This window comes from Cupressus sempervirens, chromosome 1, assembly GCF_028749045.1.
Source record: "Cupressus sempervirens isolate cs-2001-9-10 chromosome 1, ASM2874904v1, whole genome shotgun sequence".
In the NCBI taxonomy this organism is placed as follows: Eukaryota; Viridiplantae; Streptophyta; class Pinopsida; order Cupressales; family Cupressaceae; genus Cupressus; species Cupressus sempervirens.
This window is the reverse complement of record NC_143118.1, coordinates 277,708,735-277,732,748: the sequence shown is the minus strand read 5'-3', so window position 1 is coordinate 277,732,748 and position 24,014 is coordinate 277,708,735.

The window sequence follows — 24,014 nt, the reverse complement described above, 5'->3', positions numbered from 1 at the left end:
CCCCGCAAAAGAATATTCATGATGTAAATCATTTTTTTTCTTTTGTGATAGCATTTTTGTAAAATCTTTTTGTCTTAAGGACAACTATCAATACTCTCTAAGCCTAAATCTTTTTTCATCTCACACTATATAAGTGAGATTTTAAGGCTAGAGAAAGGGTTTGAAGTATTATGTAAATTTTAGTTTTCTTTTGAGGTTTGCATTTGGTATAGTTTTCCTTAATGTCAAAAATTCTATAATGTATTTTCTCTACAAACTTCAAGATACATTAGTTTTGAAGGATTAGATTGTCTGATCTTGAGTTGTTTTGAGCACTACTCTAGTGTTACATAATTTTCAAAGAGAATTAATACAAAGATAAACCGTCACCATATCTTTATCTTTGAATCTTGTCTCCATTTTTATTGACTTGTTATTTTGAGGTTGTATGGGAAAAGCCTTTCTCAATTGAATGAAACTAGGATAGGTTACAATATATCAATATATATTACAATATATATTACAAAGTCAGCCATTACACAAGCTAAAACAAATATTACAATGTTTGCCCAAATTTAGATACTCAGGTTCTAAAAACTAACTTGATGCAGTTCTGGTACACAACGTCCACTGTCATTACTTAGTATCATCATGCACATGGTAGAAGTAGAAGCTCGATCTATACTAATCACTTTAATGTAGTTTCAAACTCGGTATTCATTGGTGACTTAGTAGATACTGTGTAACTTGGTATAAACTGTATTCTCTATTTACCATGACTATACTTAGTAGACACTATTTTCCATTTAAACTTGGTTAACATTGGCTTCACTTGACTTAAGTTGTTAACTCAGTAGAAACTGTAAAGCTAGACAAACACTAAACTGCTCAATTTGAACTATAGTGCTTGGCAAACACTATATAAAAAATGTGAATAAGTGTTGTCACTAATAATAAACTTGACTGAATGTCAACAATCTCCCCCTTTGGCATTAGTGAAAAAAACAATTATCAGCCAAAACTTATGTACAACATAGTGTGATACTTAGCTTGGTATGGCATGCTCATTTTTGAGATTTTTCAAAATTTTTCTTTGTAACTTTGTTATATATACTTTTTTTTGCATGATTCTCCCCCATAAAATGTACATACCATGTCAAGAATATTGACATACTAAGTGTATCTCCCAGTATGGTATCTTTCTCTCTTGGTATTTAAAAATATCTCTCCCCCTTTTTGACAATAATGCCAAAGATTTATACACAATCTGTTTATATGGAGACACCAAAATGTGAGAGAAAATTAGAATGTACCTTATGAATGAGAGTTAGGGTCTTATCCCAATTGTCTTGCAAAACTTTGCACATTTTTAGAGCAACTTGCACTTCTGCAGAGAGATGGATCATGTGATCTGCAATTGAGAAATTATTGTCATGGATCAGTGCAAAAGAAGGCAAAGGCTAATAACATCTTAAAATACATGAGATAGCAATGGGTTCCAAAGTCAAGGATGAAGAAGCAGAGCATGAGGAAGAGCCAAATAGCCACACACTTTTGTAAATCTATAAATGAGTAAAATTAATAGAAGCGTATGTTTATATCTTATCTTCATTGATCTATGTTATTGTATTTATGCATTTGATTTTTTTGGTGATATAACATAATGAGAATTGGTTATGGGTTCTTAACTATTGATGATAGATTAATGATTGTAATTGTACACTATTTCTTGGTTGGTTGCAGGTGTATATGCATGAAGGTGGAAACATATCATCAGATTTTGAGCAAGGAGACCCAATATCATTGGAAAAACAAACTCAATGTTTCTTTTTTGATGTATGAATACCTTTTGTATTTGAAAAGGTGGTGGCATCAAGGGTTTTGAACTTGATAACCATCAAAGAAGAGATGAGAGTGTAAATGGGACGACAGCCCGCTAAGAAAATGGTGATCCCAAGCATTTTCCTTGGGAATAACTAATAGGTGGCAACTTGTTGCATAGCAATTTGCTAAGCAATGTGCTCAATCACTTTGTTATCAAATTTATTTTTTGATTTCTCAATCAATTTATCTTGACCACTGGAATCTTCATTGAATTTATTGACTATCGCTTCTAATTGTAACAAAATGTCTTGAGAAGTATCAACTTCAACACTTATAGCTTCAATAAAAATGTTCTTTTCATCCTCAATAATCTTATATTCTCTTTCTTTCTCTTCTCTGAGTTTCTTCTACTTTGCCTTCTTTTGGAGAAGATGACCAACTATATGCATTTGATCCACAGAGATATTATCAAAGTCCCATTTGGGAATTTCAATTTCCTCATCCAGATCTATATCTTCATCTATTTCCTTTCCACTAATCAAAAGTCTTTGTTGAATCTTTGATTCAACTATCTTTGAAGTTAATGCTTTAGAATTTAGAATAGAAACAATAGTGGAAACATTAGGACTAGCAGTAAAAATTTCTGAAGTTCTTACTAGTGGAATACTAACTAGAATACTTTCAAAATCTAAAACTAATGTTTTTACCAAACTTTTCAAAACTAAAGTATTTACAAGTGAAGTACTGATAGAATTATTTACAACTAAACCACTTATAGGAGCATGCAAAATTGAGGTACTTATAGGAGTATGCACAACGGAGGTACTTACAGGAGTATGCACAACTGAGGTTGACAAAATTGTAGAATCCAAAACTATACTTACTACTAAGGAGCTTAAAATTGTAGAACATTCTATATCCATTGCTAATACTGACTCGATAAATGAAGGATATTGCAGCTTAGTGGATGAAGAGGTAGACACTTCTATCAATTATGTGCTGAGCTGAGAGGTAGTAGGGAGTTATTGGACATTTGATGTATCAATGTTTGTCACAACCAAATCTGCTAAAGTTGTCTCTGATGATGATGTTGCAAGTTCTGCTGGAGAGTGAGGAAGAGAGGTTATCAAAGTTGTAGCTATCTTGATAGGGTTGATCTTTTCTTCTTCTTTCTTGGCTTCTTTTGTAGCTTTTTCCTCTTTTTCTCCTTCATCATCCTTCATTAGCTCTTGATATTCATCTGCATCAATTGTGACAAATTGAGTAGAGTCTTCATCATTGTCTTCATCCTTGCCACTATCATCACCATCATCTTTGATTTTAACAGGATATTAACTTGTTTTGTGAAGATGGAAAACATTTTTCCATAGGGTTGTAGCATTCTTCACAACATACTCTATATCTTTCATCAAAACTAGACAAGTGTTGAACTTGAAAGTCATTTTGTTCTCATTGTCTTTTAATGCCTTATTTACCTCTACATTAGTCAAGTTGGGTACTAACTATTTTAATGTTTGTGCAAAAATGTCTTTGATAGTTTTCTTGGCATTCCCCCACCTAACCTGGACTTTATCTAACCAAACTGTAGGGACCTATGATGCTAACTAGTCTAGAGAGAATTTCCATCTACCCATCTTATCCATGACTAGATCTTCAACTTCTTTCTGCTCTATTGGAGTCCTTGTCTCGTACTTGAGTGCTTTAAAAAAATTTATTCCAACACCTTCTCTTAGTATCTTTAGCCTTTCTTGAAATGTAATAGGAGCTAAATTGAATCTTACATCACTGCTTTCTTCCTAGATTTCCTTGTAAATACTACAGTGGATGGCTTTAGTGGCTTGGTGATAATCACCTTTGCTTTCTTCCTTACTGGATCTTCTTCCTTTTTCGATTCCTCTTCATTCTCTAATTCTTCCACATCTTCACCTTTACCTTTGGTTAATATAAGAGCGGTGCTTGCAGTTCTCAATTTTGTTATCCTCCTCTTGCCTTTGTTTACCACCTATGGAAGCTTGATTTCAATTTCAATTTTTTCTTTTTCCTCATCATAAGTTCCAAATTAAGGTTCCTTTGGATCCATAGGCTCATTTACCAAGGCTTCAATGATTTCCTTAGCCTCATCAATGTTAACCTCATATGGAAGAGGTTTTACCCACACAACTCTAGGCCTTACTACATGGATGTAGACTTTGTCACTATATACCATAAAGAAAACATCATCCTTATAATATTCAACTAACTTCTTTGGTATCCTAAATTTGTTATTCATCATTTCTTTGAAGGCTTCAAAATAGTTATCCATGATACTAACAAAATTTTCACCCATTTTAGTAATATATTCATTAATTTGATATAAAACTAACATATCTTTTCTCAATACAATCATGCCTTTAGAAGGGAAAAACTTTTGAATAGAGAAAAAAACATGTCAACAATGAACCAAATTTGCATGGGTTATTCTTTGAAGTTCTAATGCTTTCCATGTTTTTGTTCAACTACTTCAACGATAAATTTACCAAGTCATATGATAGATTCTTCTTCACGACCTTAGAGACTAAGTCAACTACTTCACATAACACACTATTGAGTTGCCTCGAACTATAAATCTTGTGTGCTATCACAATGATGTCAAATTTCAATTTTGTATCAATTACATTACTAATTTTCATTCCTATGGCATCCCATTCAGCTAGGGTTTTCTTTTGTAACTCATCTCGACCTAGGGTTTTTGTGGTTTTAGCTTTGGTTAGAATGGGGAGACCAGTAATGTGATGTATCATTTTCTTGGTGATCAAAACTAGTTGCTCTAACCATAGTTGACCATTATGAATTTGGCTTAGGATATACTTGATCCATTTGATTTGAAAGTTTTGAGGCAAGAGAGGAATATGAGTTAAACCTTTCTCTTCCAAATGTTTGTGCTCAAGTTTGAGAATTTTGTTCACACAGAGTTCACTTAGAGCATTATCCATTTCAAGGGTTCCTATCTCTTGAATTGTACATTTAAAATGAGTTTGAATATCATTTATGAGAAGTACCTTAGGTGGGATTTGGGACTAAGCTCCATTTAGGTCAAGGGTTTTGGCTATCGCTAGCACAAGTTTGAAGTTAGGGGCTTTCCATTCAACATCTTGCACCAACATTTTTGAACCTTTCTTCACCTTGCTACTACTACTAGATGTCATGATAACTCGATAAGTTGAGAAATTTTTTGAAAGAACTTCGGTACAAATTCTACTAAAAGTCTCTCTGCAAATCACTATGTTCACAATATTTTGAATTCTTAATGAAAATGAAGTTGATTTCCTACCTTTTTTATAAAAATTCCCATTAATGCTCGGTATGGCGGGAGCCATGATGACATCGTGTGTGACAGCTTGTCATCCACTATTTGTACAGATTGTTTGGTGAAGGCTTGTAACTCGGCAACCAAACATAACCCTATTACTCCTAACTTCACTCGGTAGAGTCCATGACCCAACCTTGCTCAGTAGAGAAGTCAATTCAATGGTAACTATTACTGATCTTACTAACGATCCTTCTGTATCTTGGATACCAATATGAATCTTTACTTCCTTTCAATTGGAACTATTTAAGATGTGACCTTGAAAACACAGTTCTAGTTCTTCCTTAAGGACTTAATTAGAAATGGTGGAGTCACCCACTTCTTGAGTGACATGACTATCATCGCTTGAACTAGCTTACTTAATAGATTTAGGAATCCATTGCTATATCATCTACTTTCTGATGCTACCTTCTTTTGCTTTCTTTTCATCTTCAATTCTACTTGTAGTCATGCAATTCTTAGCTATATGGCCAAGTTTGGTACATGTGTAACATCTTATGGTGGTATCCTTTCTTCTCATATAATGTTTAACACAATTCATGCCAATGTATCCATATTCTCCACAGTAATGACATCTACACCAAGTGTTGTATTCCCAACCAAATATTACCCTTACAAATTGTTCAATTGGATTGAATGATTTAGATCTGCATTCAGATGCCTTGTGACCTTGTTTCTTGCATTTGTGACACTTGCCCTCAAACTTTGGTTTTTCTTTGCATTCATTAGCTTTATGACCATGCTGACTATAATTGTAGCATTTTCCATTGAATTTTTCTTTTCCATTAGTCCAACATTTGTTTGATGTATGACCTATCTTACCATAGTAATTGCAAGTAGGTTTTTGTTTCTTTTTTGCACCTTGTTTGGAGGACTCACCTTTTTCTTTGTATATAATTCCCGCCTTACCATTTTTCCTATAGAGATTCTACTCATTTTGCTAATTTAGTTGATCCATGTGTACTTGGGATTTCATTATTCTTTCATTGAGTTGCTTTTCAGAATTATAGATCAATTTTCATCCTTTCATTGATTTTCCTTACATAGTTTAAGTCATTCTTTAACCTTTCATTGATTTTTCTTTCAGAGTTTAGATCATTCCTTATTATTTAATTTTCACATCTCAGACTCATGATTTCTTCATTTACATTGGAGAGTTGATCAATAAGATTTTCTTACTAAAGGGATTGATTTTGAATTTCAATGTTCCTTACATCCAAGTCTTATTTTTCCTTATTTCTCTATTCTAAGATTTCACACAATCTTATTGATTGAATTTCTTGTTCTATTTTCGAATTTTCTTACTTCTTCTTGCAGGGAACCATTCTTTTCTAGGAGTTCTTTGATTGAAAATCATTTGCTTCATCTGAAATTCTTGAAGGGAGAAAATCTTCAATCTTTTCTTCAACAAACTCGTGGTCATTCATCTAATTTGCAAGTTCATTCCTTCTTTTTAGAGATTGGGAAAGATGCTCTTTTTCTTTCTTGAGTTGAGCTATGGCCATCTCTAGATCTAACTTTTCATTGTCAATATCTTTGCCAAGTCTAAATATTTCCATTGTCCTTGATCTTTGCTCAAGCTATCAGACTTTTTTCTGAGAACCACAAAGCTCTGATACCAATTGTTGTAAATATTCAAGACTAGCTACGTTACTGAGAGGGAAGGGTGAATTAGTAACCTCAATACCTTTTAACAAATTCAAAACTTAATTGCATTAATATTAATAAATGTGATGCACTGCAAGCATGAGAAATTGAGAAACATAAGACACCATGAATACAATATTAGGTGACCCAAAATCCTTCCAAATAGAAAGTAAAACTGGGGTGGAAATGATACCCACAAATCTTCAATACTGTAGCATAAAGTTGTCCAGTTAAGGCTTACATTGATCACTTTTGATGATTTTCCCTATTGGGAGCAATTAGGACTACTAGGTCCACCTTGTTAGAGGTTATACAAATATACAATGAAGTATGCACTCAATAAAAAGATTTAAGAAAAGACTATTAAGTCTACCTTGTGAAAGGATTTTAAGTTGATTCACTTGTTAGGATTAAATAGTAGATCTATGACTCACAACTAAATTGCTGATTGAGATCCTTAGAATTACTGATCACCTCTATGTGATAAATATAACTCTACAGCTCCTAATATGTCCTTACAATACACTTTACTCTATTGTTGATTCACATTTGCATGCTTATATTCCATTCACATTATCTCATATATGTCATCTAAGGAAATGATATATTATATATATATATATATATATATATATATATATATATATATATATCAATCCAATTAAAAAGTCGGCTATTACACTCGTTAATACCAATATTACAAAGTTGGCCCAAATGCAAATACTCGGGTTCTAAAAACTAACTTGGTGAATTTCTGATACACAGTGTCCACAATCATTACTCAACATCATCATGCACTTGGTAGAAGTATAAGCTCGGTCCATACTAATCACTTCAACGTAGTTTTGAACTCAGTATTCACTGGTGAATTGGTAGATACTATGTAACTCTGTATACACTACATTCTCTGTTTACCATGATTATACTCAGTAGACACTATTTTCTATTCAACTCAGTTAACACTAGCTTCACTTGACTTAAGTTGTTAACTTGGTAGAAACTGTAAAGATCAGCAAACATTGAATTGTTCAATTTGAACTGCAGTGCTTGACAAACACTATATAAATAATTTCAATAAGTGTTGTCACCAATAAAAAACTTGACTTAATGTCAACAAAGTGTTCCCAAGATGATGTACCTTGGTTTTCTTATTTGATGTCCACTTGGTTTGAGATCTGCATTCATATCCCTTGTGTCCATACTTCTAATAGTTGTAACAATATTCTTCAAATTTTATAATGTTGATTTTCTTGGTCCTACATTCATGTTCTTGGTGTCCTTTCTTTTACAATTATGGTAACGTCCCTTGAATTTCTACTTAGGGTTTATATCTCTAGTGTTGCTTCTACATACATTTTTTATGTGACCCAATTTTGGACAATGATGACAAGTGAGCTTGTTCATATTTCCCTTATAGTTCCTTTGTTCACCACTTCTAGATTATTCTCCTTTCTCAGTAGTAGAATAGCCCAAACCAGCAACATCATTTTTTGACTTTGGTGCTTCCATCAGTTTGTTAAAATACTTTATGGCTTCACTAGGCTTGTCAATATTTTCTTTCTTAGTCTTCAATTCATTCTACAATAGGGTATTATGTGTTTCTAAAGTTTTAATCTCAATGTCTTTTATATTCAGTTCTTGATTTTTAATCATTAGTTGATTCATCATATCAAATTGAATGCTTGATAACTTTTACACATCTGATGACTTCTCCTCAAGTCTATTAGCTAGTAGTCTTTGTCTTCTTCAATCATGACTCTATCTTCTTCATCTTTCTTTTTCAATTTAGTTGTCTCACATAACAATACTAACTGAGTTTCTTGTTCCCTTCTTAGATTCCTGACTTCTTCATTCAGGGTATTATTCTTTTCCATCAAATCTGCAATAATTATATCAAATTCATTTGAGTTTTTGTCATCAAATAACCTAGTAGTGTCTTCTTCTTGATATTGATTGTGATTTTGTTGAATGACCAATTCCTTTCTTTTTTTCAATGAATGCTTCAATTCATCTCTTTCCTCCTTGAGTTGATGGAGGGAAAGTTGTATTTCAATCTTCTAGTTCTCAATAGTCTTTCCTAATTTGTAGACTTCCATCTTCAAGGTCTTAACTCCAAAGCTGTCAAACTTTCTTTTCTATAGAAAAAAGTTCTGATACCAATTTTTGGAGTTAACAATGGGAAAGTAAGTTCTGAGATTGGGGGTTTGGTGGGTGGAGTGTGAATCAACACTTAAAACTTTTATCTCTAAAAATTTTTACCATACATCCATCTCATAACTTAGCATGTAGGGGTGAACCCAAATACTGGGTATCACTTTTGTGGCATGAAGGAAATCGTGAAACAACGGAAAATTTCCAAATTCCATTTTACATATGTTTGCAAGAACCTATCAAGTATGTTCGTGTGAACCTCAAAGACTTATATATTCATGCGAACATATCTGGTTTAAATAGGGTATGTTTGTCCAAATATTCCTAATTAATATGTTCACGAGAACATATACTTACGGTGATTTTGAGATTAAAACCCACATTTTTCTATTTTTCCTTCATTTTTACGATGAGGTGAATTTGATTTGGATGTTGGAGCAAATATATTAGATTGGTAAGTGAGCTGCATCACTTTGCATCATTCTCCTCTCGATTTTGGTCATTGTGCTATTTTGGGTATGTTTATAAGTTATTATTTGAATGTTTTTATGTTCTAAAGAATATTTTCATGTTAATTTAATATTTTATTGTTTATTTATGTTAGTTAATTCTATTAATTTATTGTTTATAATTTTCTTATTTGTTAGTTATATATGAGTGTTATTAGAAATTACATTATAAATTATTAAAAAACATTAGTGTAGAATATTAGAAAAATATTAATTTAGCATTAGGAAACAAATTTAGAAAATAATTAGTAAATATTTGGTCTTCTGGATTTGATTGTGTGCGCTTTTTTTTACCATCAACGTTTTGGATCATACTACATGATCCATCATCAGGATGAGAAAGTGCAAGAGTAGAGATATTGCAGATTGTGCCTTCCTCTAGAGATATAAAAATAGCAAGGGAGAGCACGTAAATTCGTGCAAAGAACCAAGGAGTACAACATAATGAAATTAATGAGACAAGAAGAGCATAAAGAAATTAAAACTATAGAATTTAAAACTAAAGATAGGCAATAAAAATTAAAAATTAAAGAAAGTCCAAACCAAAGAAGACCTAAACCACAAGCACTAAGAGGAAGAAAAAACAATTAAACAAAAGTGAGCAAGTATATATATATATATATACTTATATAGAGTATATAAATATATAAAGATATATATTAATATATGTTTATTAATATATATAAAAACACAAAAACAACCAAGGAAGCCTATGTAAAAAATAAACAAATAAAAAATTAAATAACACGAGAAAGAAAATTTAAATTTTTTTTTTATTTTTTTTTTAAAATTTTTTTTAAAAATAAATAAATTAAAAATTAAAAAAATAATAAATAAATAAATAGATAAAAAACTAAAATAAAATTAAAAAACTAAATTTTTTTTTTAAAAAATAATAATAATAAAATAAATAAATGAATAAATAAAATTAATAAAAATAAATAAATAAATAAATAAAATAAATAAAAATTTAAAACATAATAATAATAATAAATAAATAAACAATTTTAAAAAAATTAAAATTAAAAAAAATAAAAATAAAAAATAAGAAAAAATTAAATTTTCTTTTTCGTGTTATTTAATTTTTTATTTGTTTATTTTTTACATAGGCTTCCTTAGTTGTTTTTGTGTTTTTATATATATTAATAAACATATATTAATATATATCTTTATATATTTATATACTCTATATAAGTATATATAAATATATATTAATACATATTTGTAAGTATATATATATTAATATATATATACACTTGCTCACTTTTGTTTAATTGTTTTTTCTTGCTCTTAGTGCTTGTGGTTTAGGTCTTCTTTGTTTGGACTTTCTTTTATTTATTTATTTTATTGCTTTTCTTTAGTTTTAAATTCTATAGTTTTAATTTCTTTATGCTCTTCTTGTCTCATTAATTTCATTATGTTGTACTCCTTTGTTCTTTGCATGAATTTACGTGCTCTCCCTTGCTGTTTTTATATCTCTAGAGGACGGCGCAGTCTGCAATATCTCTACTCCTGCACTTTCTCATCTTGATGATGGATCATGTAGTATGATCCGAAACGTTGATGGTAAAAAAAGCGCACACAATCAAATCCAGAAGACCAATTATTTACAAATGGATTGTGGAAATCTGATAATGTTGAAATAATTAGTGTTAAATTAGATAATTATTTAAAAAACAATAGTCTAGAATATTAGAAAAAACATTAGAAAATATTTAAAAGAATATTAGAAAAATATTAGTTTTATTAGAAAAATATTAGAAAAAAACATTACATTTATATTAGAAAAACATTAGAAAATATTTTTAAAAACATTAGTCTAGAAAATATAAGAAAAATATTATAATATATTACAAAAATATTACAAATTTTTTTTAAAAACAATAGTGTAGAATATTAGAAAAATAATAGAAAATATTTTTAAAATTAGTATAACATTAGGAGAGAAATTTAGAATAATATTAGTTTTATTAGAAAAACATTAGAAAAAGCATTACATTTATATTTGACAAACATTAGAAAATATTTTTAAAAACATTAGCTTGGAAATATTAGAAAAATATTACAAAATATTAAAAAACCATTAATCTACAATATTAGGAAAATATTAGTATATAACATTAGGAATTTTTTTTTTAGAAAAATATTGTTTTTATTAGAAAAAACATTACATTTAAATATTAGAAAAACATTAGAAAATATATTTTAAAAAATTAGTCTAGAAAATATTAGAAAAATATGAGAAAATATTAGAAAAATATTAGAAAAAACTTATAAAATATTAGAAAATATTTTTAAAAATATTAGTCTAGAAAATTAGAAAATATTGAAAAAATATTACAAGATATTAAAAAAAGAATAGTGTAGAATATTAGAAAAATAATACTTGAAATATTTTAAAAATGTTAATCTACAATATGAGAAAAACAAATTGGTATAACATTAGGAAATATTAGTATAACATGAAAGAAAATAAATTACTATAACATTAGAAAATATTAGAAATAACATTACAAAATATTAGAAAAACATTATAAAATATTTGAAAAAAAAATATATATATATATATATTAGAAAAAACAAAAAAAAATTACTATAGAAAATTAGAAAATATTAGAACTATATTTCCAACCCTGACCCTATCCCTAACCCTAACCCTAACGCTAACTCAAGTGTTAACCCTAATCTAAAGTTTCATAACTAAAACCCTAATCTAACCCTAGAATCGTAACCCTGACATAACTAGATAAATCTAACACAACAATAACCACAACTAAACCCTAATCTAACCCTAGAACTCAAACCCTAATTTAACACTAACCCTAACTATAGTAACCCTAATCTAACCCTAACATGAAAACTGTAGTTCCCTAAAATCCAACCCTAACTTGAAAACTCCAATTCCCTAGAATCTAACCCTAACCCTAATCTAACCCTAACTGAAACCCTAATCTAACTATGACCTAGAATTTAAACCCTAACCAAACCCTATTCTAACTCAAACCCTAATCTAAATCATACCCTAATCTAACTCAAACCTTAATCTAAATCAAACCATAATTAAAAACCCTAATCTAACTCAAACTGTACCTCAAATCCTAATCTAATCCTAACTAAAAATTGAAACCCTAATCTAGGTCAAAACCTAATCTAAATCAAACCCTAATCATGAACTCTAATCTAACTCAAACCCTAATCTAATCATAACCTTAGAAATCAAACCCTAACCAAACCCTAATCTAACTGAAACGCTAATCAAAATCAAACCCTAATCAAAACCTAATCTAACTCAAACCCTAATCTAACCATAACCCTAGAAATCAAACCCTAATCTAAATTAAATCCTAATTAAACCCTTTAATATAACTCAAACCCTAATCTAACTATAACCTTAATCTAACTAGGATAACCCTAATCTAACCCTAACCATAATTGAAACCTTAATCTAACTCTAATTCAAACTAAAACCCTAGTCTAACTCAAATCTTAATCTAAATCAAACCCTAATATAATCCTATCTTCAAACTCAAACTCTAATCTAACTAAAACCCTAATCTAACTCAAACCATAATCTCATCCTAACCAAAAACTCAAACCATAATATAACTCAAACCCTAATCTAACTCAAACTCTAATGTAATCCTAACTAAAAACTCAAACCCTAATCTAACTCAAACTCTAATGTAATCCTGACTGAAAACTCAAACCCTAATCAAACCCTAATCTAACTCGAACTCTAATGTAATCCTAATGAAAACCTCAAACCATAATCTAAATGAAACATTAATCTAATTCTAATCTAACTCAAACCCTAATCTAACTGTAACCCTAGAAATCAAACCCTAACCAAACTTTAACCATACTCTAACTCAAACCTTAATCTAACTCAAATCCTAATCTAACTATTACCTTAGAAATCAAACCCTAATCTAACTCAAATCCTAATCTAAATCAAACCCTAATCATACCCTAATCTAAATCAAACCATAATCTAACCCTAATCTAACTCAAACCATAACTCAGACCCTAATCTAAGTCAAACTCTAATCTAAATCAAACCCTAATCTAATCATAACCCTAATTTAACTAGATAACCCTAACCTAACCCTAACCTTAATTGAAACCCTAATCTAACCCTAACTCAAACAAAAAACCTAATTTAAATGAAACCCTAACTCAAATCCTAATATAATCCTAAATTCAAACTCAAACCCTAATGTAACACAAACCCTAGTATAATCCTAACTGAAAACTGAAATCCTAATCTAACTCAAACTATAATCTCATCATAACTGAAAACTCAAACCCTAATCTAACCATAACCCTAGAAATCAAACACTAATCTAATTCTAATTGAAAACTCAAACCCTTACTCTAACTCTCATGTATGATATATTGATGTGTAGATTAGATGATGTACAATTACATATCTTTTAAATAAAAATTTGTGTACTAGACTACATGTATATGTATATGTGCATTTATAATATATATTAGCTCCATCATTGTAGATATGACTTCACACGATTAGCCTACTCATCATCCTAAGGGTGATGAGGTTCCTGTTGTGACTCTTGGTGCAATTCATGGTGCTACTTGTGGTGGCAATCATGGTGGGGCTTGTGTTGTGGCTCATGGTGGGGCTCATGTTGTGACTCCTCGTGTAATTCCTATTGTAGCTTTCAGTGTGGCTCCTAGTGTAGGTCCTAGTGTGGCTCCTAGTGTGGCTCTTATAGGTGATCCTGGTGCAGCTCTTGTTGGAGGTCTTGTTGTGGCTCTTGCTATAGAGTAGGAGGTTATTAGATTAGAGCAGTCTATATTGTCCTCTGATGATGATTTATATAGAGACATATGTGTGACCATATGTAGGAGTTTATAGGATCTCATTTCTAGATTTAGAGTTCATCATTCATTGAACCCTGATGTAGTAGCTACCATATCTAGGGAGCTTAGAGCTGAAATTTTAGGAGATGCATCTTTTGATTACATCAAGAGGGTGGCCCCCAAAGACATTATCAAATGAGGATTGTTTTCATCATATGAGGGTATGCAGGGTAGGGTGAGAGACTATTGAGTGATATAGTGTAGAGATCCTATTATTGCTAGTATGATCTATCCTCATTTTTTAGCCACAGATGGTCATTATCCTAATAACCATCAAATACCTCTTTATTTGCACAATAGTTGTATGCTGAGTTCCACATGGGGCTCAACATCAACTACTTAGATATTCTAGATTATTGTGGATAGGGGTGTGGTTAGATTGTAGATTGTGACCAGTATCACAGTGCACAACATCTAGCACCTCTAGATGTGAGACAGTTCCTTGGATAGAAACTTCTTCTAGTGACTCTAGCACTAGCACCTATTGTAGACAGAGTTGTCATTTCTTCCTAGAGGGGAGCAATTAACAGTATTGGACACATTGCATCTGCAGCTGCTAGTATCACATCTGACTCTCTTAGTCACTATATTCATACTTGATGGAGTTGTCCAAGTCAACCATCTTCAAAGGCATTGAGTAGCACTTTAGGCACCTCCCTGATGAGGCATATAGAGCTGCTAGACTACAAGTACCAAGCGATGTTTATTCTCTTTATAGACATCACATGCATATGGATTTAGTGTTGTATTTTTCGGAGGATCTATTGTAGGGTATCAGCTATATTTATGATACACAAGGGATACTAGTTCACTTAATGATGGACACCATTAGACACCATTAGAGCCACATAGTTCTACAGGTATAGACCATACTAGTGACAGTTGCCACACAACATTCTCCACCAGGATCATGACACTCTACAAATGACTTGGATATATGAGTTAGAGATGTTAGGATCACAACCAAGGGCTTTGATGATTCTAGTGAGCAATTACAAGGGCTATCTACGATTGATACTAGTCTAAGCATGGGATTTCCATCATACATGGACATGTTATTCTAACCCAACACTGATTCTACACCATTACCCAGCTAGTTACACATGCCACTTCACTCATCATCACTAGCAGTTCAAGATTGTGGCATTAAGGGTGGTTCAATAGGTGTTGGAGTTTCAGGAGATGATGTTGGTGTATTACAACGAGATGTTAACACAAGAGGTGCATTGATAGATGATACAATGGAGTCTGATGATCATCCTCCACCTCTTGAGACCTAGGTACATATATATAATATTTTTAAATTTAAATGTATGAAATTAAAAAAATTAGTTCAGATGGACATTTAAAAGTTATAATAAATCATGCAAGCATATGTCTTCGAGCACATGATTACATCTAATGTTGGGTCAAGGCATGTACATTAGAGAGAGGATTCTACTGAGACACCCAATAGTGATCAGGTACATGTTTTAAATAGTTTGTAAAGTGAATTATGTTTCAAACTATATGCACTCATATTCATGTATACCTATATATATATGTTTAGATAGTTCTATAATATATATATACATATATATGTAGGGCTCATTTGTTGTGCCTTGGCCATAGGATGTATAGGAGACTCAATCAGAGGGTCATTCTATTTGTACGCATCTTGAGGGGTCCCTCTAGTAGTAGTAGATTTATATATATATATATATATATATATATATATATATATATATATATATATATATATATATATATATATATATATATATATATATATATATATATATATATATATATATATATATATATATATATATATATATATATATATATATATATATATATATATATATATATATATATATATATATATATATTGATGCATTTATATATTGGAGACTTTGTATATTTTGGATACTTACATACATGTGTATTTCAGTACCTCGATGACATGTACGTCTCACTATTTATTTGACTATATGGTACTTTAGTAGTTGGATGACATGTATTTGAATTTTTATATTTTACTACATACATGTTTACTTGAGACTTATAGTTTGCATATGTATGCATTTTAGTAGAGATATTAGATTTACATGTTTATTCTTGAGACGTACATGTATGTGTATATTTTTGTATTTTAGTAGAACATTCTTCATGAATTAGATTATAGGTTTTAAACTTTAGATTTGTTTGTCATCATTATAAAATGATCAAATTAAATTCTGTTTGCCTAGTTCAATAGTTAAATATGAAGAAGTTCCAAATTGATCTATGAACCTAATTTATAATTTTGAAAAATAATAATAATATAGGGTGACTGAATTGAATTAATATAGGTGCTTAAAACTACTAAATTATCCCAAATGATTTAGATTACAAATTTAAAACATTATATTTATTTGTAATCATTATAAAATAACCAATTAGTAGGACTAAAGATACATATTTGGTAAATCAATTAGTAGGACTAAAGATACAAATTTGTTAAATCAATTAGTAGGACCAAAGATACATATTTGTTAAATCAATTAGTAGGGCTAAAGATAAATATTTGTTTTATGTCTTGATAAAAATATGCTAACTAGGTAATTAATATTATTAAAATGTATACATTTAAAAAAACATTAATAAACTAATAAACTAAGAGTATGATCCTACAATAAATTAACATTAATATATAATCTTTTAATAAACTAATGAGAACTAAGAGTATGATCCTACAATTAAAAACACATAATGAGATGAAATTCGATAGCTCAAAGAAGTTGATAAAAGAATTCTAACATATTAAATTATATTTGATACATATCTATCTAATCATTGTGTAAGTTCCAACTAATTTGTATTGCCTATTTAGATCAAGTTGTTATTATTATTCACCCATAGTAATTAATATTACTAAAATACATACATTTAAAAACACATTAATAAACTAATAAACTAAGAGTAAATCTAACATTAATATATAGTTTTTAAATAAACTAGTGATAGCATAATCTTTAGTTTAGGATGGTAATTAATATTATTAAAATGACACATTTATAAATTTCAATTATTCATTAGTTCCATACCAATGAATCCTAAGATGGTAATTTCATCTCATTATGTGTTCTTAATTCTAATTAATATCTTGAATGTCAGGAACTAATAAGATACCATACTAAAGTCTAAAGATTATGTTTAATAAACTAATGATAACATAATCTCATTATTATGGTAATTTCATCTCATTATATATCAAGGTAAACAACTTTAAATTAATTCAAATTATTATAAAATAAATCATATGAAGAACTTATATTTATTTAAGATAATATGATTAAATTATTATAATGTTCATCCCTTCTAATTGTTAAATAAATTAGTACCTGACTAAAGATACATATTTATTTTATGTGGATAAAAATATGCTAGTAGGTAAGCCAATACACTATTTTAAAAAATTTTTACAAAATATAATATTCTTAATAACCTTCATCCATGGTAATTAATATTATTAAAATGTATACATTTAAAGGTCCTAAAATTTGATATATCAAGGCAAACAACTTTAAATTAATTCAAATTATTATAAAATAAATCTTAAGAAGAAGTAATATCTAGTTAAGATAATATTATTATATTAATATAACATTCATCCCTTCTAATTGTCTACATTTAAAGGTCTCAAAGGTTAGTTCAACCATGATGTACACTTATAACATGTAATATCTTCTCATGATCTTCACTATCTAGTCTCCACTTACAACGTACACACTTAAATTTGACTGGATGTGGACAAAGCCCGGTGGCAATGACCAGGTGGTTGTATTGTAAAACCTTATTGTTAGGTTGATAATCAAAAAAGTATATTCCATGTTGGACTATTTTTTCTTGCTTCAAATATGTTCCCTGTATCACAACAAAGCCTACACCACAAATTTAAATATTTTAAGATTTGATAGATATAAAGTTACCTAGATATACATAAATTCATATATCTACATGCACATGTATGTATAATACCTATGGGGAACAACATTTCATCACATTCTTCAGGATCATATAACTTTGTCCTCTTTGTAGTACATTGCAATAAATAATAACTAACACCTTCATGATTTTCAGGCTCAACAATCACTGCAAAGACATCTCCTATAGAACAAGTATACATACATGTGTACAATATATATAAGACAGTTCATTGATAATTAAATATCAAGTTGAGATTAATTTTATGATGCTTACCCACTTTTACCAATCTAGAGATATGATTAAAAATCATTAGAAATTAATGGAATATCATCAAAAAAATTATCATCTTTATCAAATGTATCAGTAACATCAAGTTGTACTGAAATCCATGCACCTGTATATCCACGTGTTTGATTGATGCATTTGTCACAAAAACGTGAGTATTCTTTTGTCTTCAATGTCTAGTTGTGATTATCTGTACTCATGACTAAATGTAAGGAATGTGTCTTTTCTATCCTCTTGCAACCATGCATATTTTTTCTATTTACACCTGAAAGTTCATTACATTGAAAATATGGATAAATTAAATTTAAACTTCAATGAACTGAAAGATAAAAATTTAAAATGAAATTTTAAAACTTAATTGCATAAAATTTAAACAAATTTACACATCCATACCTCTTATCTCCCAAAAGACTCTATATGGTACCTGTCGACTCGTTATTGATGATGTCCCAACCTCATCTGATGCAACGTGTGTCTTACACCATTCAAAAATATCATGTGCATTATTTATACAAACTCCTTGATAATTCATTTGATACTTTCACAAAGGACATTTGATGCAAGCTCCAACACCATCATGTTCACCTTTTCCATGCTCACTCTCAAGGAAATTCCGTATGTCTTTTATATTCTCACTACGGTGATATCTACATAATGCATAAAATGGTCTAGATGATTCGAATTATGTGGCACATCCATTAGACCAAACATATTGTTTATCAACATTTATGTCTCTTTCTTTCAAACAAGAAAAGAACATATTGAAGCAATATTCTTCATAGTGAATGTCATATTCTTTATCATTTCTTATATAAAAGTGATATTCCTTTTTTATGACTCATGCTTCAACTGTACTCTAAACACCATCCAAATCTAACTGTACATGTCTATAACAAACATGTACCATAATAGTGACCTGCTTGGAAAAGAAGTAATCTAATTGAATTGCTTTCTAATGAACAAAGGAATAGTTCTCTGCAAAATCAATGATTGATATAATCGTTACAAGCAGGAAATTTTCTCTCAAAGTTTGAAACTATTGTGCTTACCACTTTGCAAAAAATGCATAACGAATATAAGGTTGAATCAAATTCTTAAATCTATCCATAAATGTTACAATAGGTAACTCCTCTTCAACATATTCCAACCTTTTTGTCTCTTTCACCAAGTTTGTTTCATTCTTCACATACTTGTAACATTTTCAATTCAATTTTTTTTGTTACATCAATATTTTCAAATTCCAAAGGAAATAGAGCCAATTCACCACATGTTTCACATAATCCTTTGATGCAATTTATTTGACTAGCTGGATCATCTATTTTGTCAAATAGAATGGATGATATAAACTCACTTCTCCAACTAGGAGGAGCAACATGAAAAGCATATGTGTCTTCTACAAACTTTCAAAATACTTGATAGTGGAGATCAAACTTAATATGATGACGACAACAACATGTTTCAAACACTTTGTTTGACCTCACAAAGTATGACTTGAATTTTTTAAACAATGTTTGCCCTAATATATTCACTACAAAATAACATATATAACTCATGTTATGTTGTGTCCAACCAATGTGTTGTATGATGTTCATATTAACCAGATGCAATCCTATGCTTGATACCATCTCTATTATTTGACGAAGGATGAGTGTTATAAATCTAAAATGATATGACTAAATTTTTTTAATCAAGATTGGGATTTATGAAAATAAAAATAGGCACCTCGAGAATGATTACTCTCGGCGTAATATATATAAAAGTATATATAAGCTAGTGGCAGTTGCAGTGCAATAGAAAAAATATTTACTTTTTATTTATATTTTGATAAAGTTATTATAAAATTGTTAATTAATTTTAATTAGAGTTGTATAATGTTAGTATAAAATTATGCTTCAATTTTATTTTTTTTAAATTAATTTATGGAGTTTAATTTAGATTTTAAAAAAGTAATTTTATTTTTGGCATATTGTAATGTAAAATGTTGTAGTCAAACATAGATATATGGTTAGGGACAAAGTTACCATTATAGTAATGTTAACCTTAGGGATAGAATAAGGGTTAGGGTTGGAGTTAGGGTTAGGGTTTGAGTTATAGTTAAGGTAAGGGTTAGAGTTATGGTTATTTTTATTGTTAGAGTTATCATTAAGGTTCAGATTAGAGTTATGTTTATGGTTAAGGTTAGGGTTAGAGTTATGGTCATGGTTAAGGTTAGGGTTAGAGTTATGGTTAGGGTTAAAGTTAGTGTTATAGCAGGGCTAGGGTTAGGGTTTGAGTCAGGGTTAATGTTAGAGTCAAGGTTAGGTTTTGAGTTAGGATTAAAGTTAGGGTTAAGGTTAGAGTCCAATTATGGTAGAGTTAGATTTAGGGTTAGAGTTATGCTTATGGTTAAGGTTAGGGTTAGAGTTATGGTTATGGTTAAGGTTAAGGTTAGGGTTATTATAGGACTCAATTTAGGCTTAGTGTACAGATAGGGTTAGGGTTTGAGTCAGGGTTAAGGTTAGATTTAGGATTAGGGTTAGGGTTTTAGCTAGGATTAAAGTTAGGGTTAGGGTTAGGTTTTAGAGTCTAATTATAGTAGAGTTAGACTTAGGGTTAGAGTTAGGGATAGAGTTATGGTTATGGTTAAGTTTAGGGTTAGAGTTATGCTCATGGTTAAGGTTAGGATCAGACTTATGGTTATGGTTAGGGTTAGGATTATAGTAGGGCTAGGGTTAGGGTTAGAGCTTGAGTGAGGGTTAAGGTTCTAGAGTTATGGTTAGGGTTAAGTTTTGAGCCAGGATTAAAGTTAGGGTTAGGGTTTAGGTTAGAATCCAATTATAGTAGAGTTAGATTTAGGGTTAGAGTTAGGGACAAATTAATTTTTATGGTTAAGGTTAGTGTTAAGGTTAGGGTTAGGCTTAGAGTTAGAGTTAAGGTTAGGGTTAAGGTTAGAATTAAGGTTAGGGTTAGTGTTAAGGTTAGGGTTAGGGTTAGAGTTAGAGTTAGGGTTAGCATTAGGATGAAAATTAGGGTGAGGGATAGGCTTTGAATTAGAGTTAGGGTTCTTGTTAGGGTTAGGTTTACAAGTAGAGCTAGAGTTAGGGTTGTATATGAGCAATGTTAGTATGCTAATAGAAACCAAATTTAAATAAAGCTTCTACAAACTAAACAAAATTCATAAACTTCAAGATAGACTAAGATGAACTCTCAATTGAGAATATGAGCCATTAATGGGCTCTCTCAATGAGAAGCTCTCTTGTTAAGTAGCTTTGTCTAAATAGATAGGATGTATGCTCAATATGCTTCCAAAGGCTTCAATGGATGATTGTGGATTTTTGGTGTGGATAGATGGCTTTAGTATGGATTTGGCTGTCAAAATAGCATTATAACTTTACTTCATGGATTGTGTTAAAATGGCTTGGGAGAGGATTCCTTAAATAGGCAAAGGGATTGAGGGATCAAGGGCTAGGATGCAAGGATGGGAAAAAGCTCATGGAGGGCTTAGATTGCATGAGAGGAGAGCACATGGATTGTGCTTCCTTACAACCAATCAAGGAGTGACACATGTCACATGGTGAGAGGATGGAGGAAAGGGGAAGGATGAGTCAACAAAGGAGGCTCAAGGGATAAAATCTTCATAAAGACCCTCATAATGACTTGTAAGAGCAATAAAAGGGCTTGTAAGAGTCATTTATGACCTAGTGGACTTCATAAAGTTTTATGGTTGAGATATTTTGAGGGTGATGAGAGCAATTTCGACTTGGATTTGATTAGGAAGGTTTTAAACTTGTTTAGGCTTGTGCAAATGATTAGAGGATGGATTAGGATGGTTTAGGATTAGCTTAGGGATAGGCAAGTGGATGGTATTTAATGAGGGTGGGTGAAGGAGGAGATATTTGTTAACTTTGGCTTGGGTTAGTAAGTTTTAACCCATGTTTAGGGAATGTGACAAGGTTAGGAGGGGATTAGGATTAGGTTTAAAGACATCTTCTAGAAGAGTCTAGATTTTGGATGAGGATAAAGACTTTCTAGAATAGTCTAGAATTTCCTAGGATGAGGATGAAGACTTTCTAGAAGAGTCTAGAACTTCTTAGGATGAGGATAAATTAGATTTTTTGGAAATAAATAAAGTTTTATTTATTTCAAGGGTTTGGGTTGAGGAGATATTTATTAAAACTTTTTTAATAAACATGAGGATTAATATTTAATTTTAATTAAATATTTTGAGTTGGGGTTAGGAGTAGGAAATGATGAGATTAGCCTTTAATCGAAATTAAAGAAGGATTAGAAGATTTTGGAAGAGGTTATTGGTCATAAGGAAATTGGCCAAGTTTTGGGCAAAAAATAAATTTTTTATTTATTTTAGGATTTTTGGTCAATTTATTAATTAAATAATTAATAAATAAGAAAATAATGTTTAAATAAGATTTAAACATTTTTGGGAGGGATTCCTTAATTAAATATTTTTAATTAAGATAAAGGGATTTAATGGCATAAAAATTAATTAATTAATTAATTAATTAATGATGATGTCATCAGGACTTTTTCAAAAAATAAAAATACTTTATTTTCTAAAGGTTTTTAGGTGTCTACATTTTGCCCCTCTTTGATGTGATGCCGCAAGTGGCATGGCATCAAAGATAAGAAAATAAGATGCCCAAGGCTAGAGCAGAAGAGGAGAGAATGGACTGTGAGATGCCCCCTCAAGAAGGTAGCGAGGAGAGAAAGCGAGGCTCGATGGCTTCTTGAAAAGTACAAGAATCCAAGATGAGCAAGGAGACTCAGATTGGCAAAGAGAAGGGGCTGAATTAGCTCAAACTCTCACTATGGGAGAATGATAAAGGAGAATCAGATGCACAAGAGGAAGCAAGCTTAAGACTTTAGGGAAGGTGGAGGATGAAGGAGCAGAGCATTATAAAAAGAAATCCAGGATAGGGAGATGGATGAGGGGATTATAAAGCTGATGCAACAAGATTTCAAAGAGTCAGATTGGTGGAAGATGGGTTTCAGAGATCCCTAGGACTAGGATTGTGGATCTCGAAAGATGAGGCTTGGTGGATTGATTTGGATTGGTGGATCCCTAAGACTAGGATTATGGATCCCTAAAGCTAAGAGTGATGAGTGATTCAAAGAGATACTGATGCATAAGCTGGGGTAGGAGAGACGGATGTTGGATATGGATGGGGGATAATGGAGATGAAGGAAAACCATTGAAGCTTTTTGAGCGGGGGGATACTTCAAAGAGAAGTACCACCATGTAGTTGAGCACTAGATTTGCTATAGGACCGTTGGTTAATTGCCAAGGTTACCAAGAACATCAAGGCCTTTTCACCAACCGTCCAAAGGATTGACAAACTAACTCAAAAAAAACATGCAAGGATTGCCCCAACATCACACATGAATCCTAGAGGAAGCAGCGTGGAAATGACATTGGAGAACCCACAAGCAGAAAAGAAAAA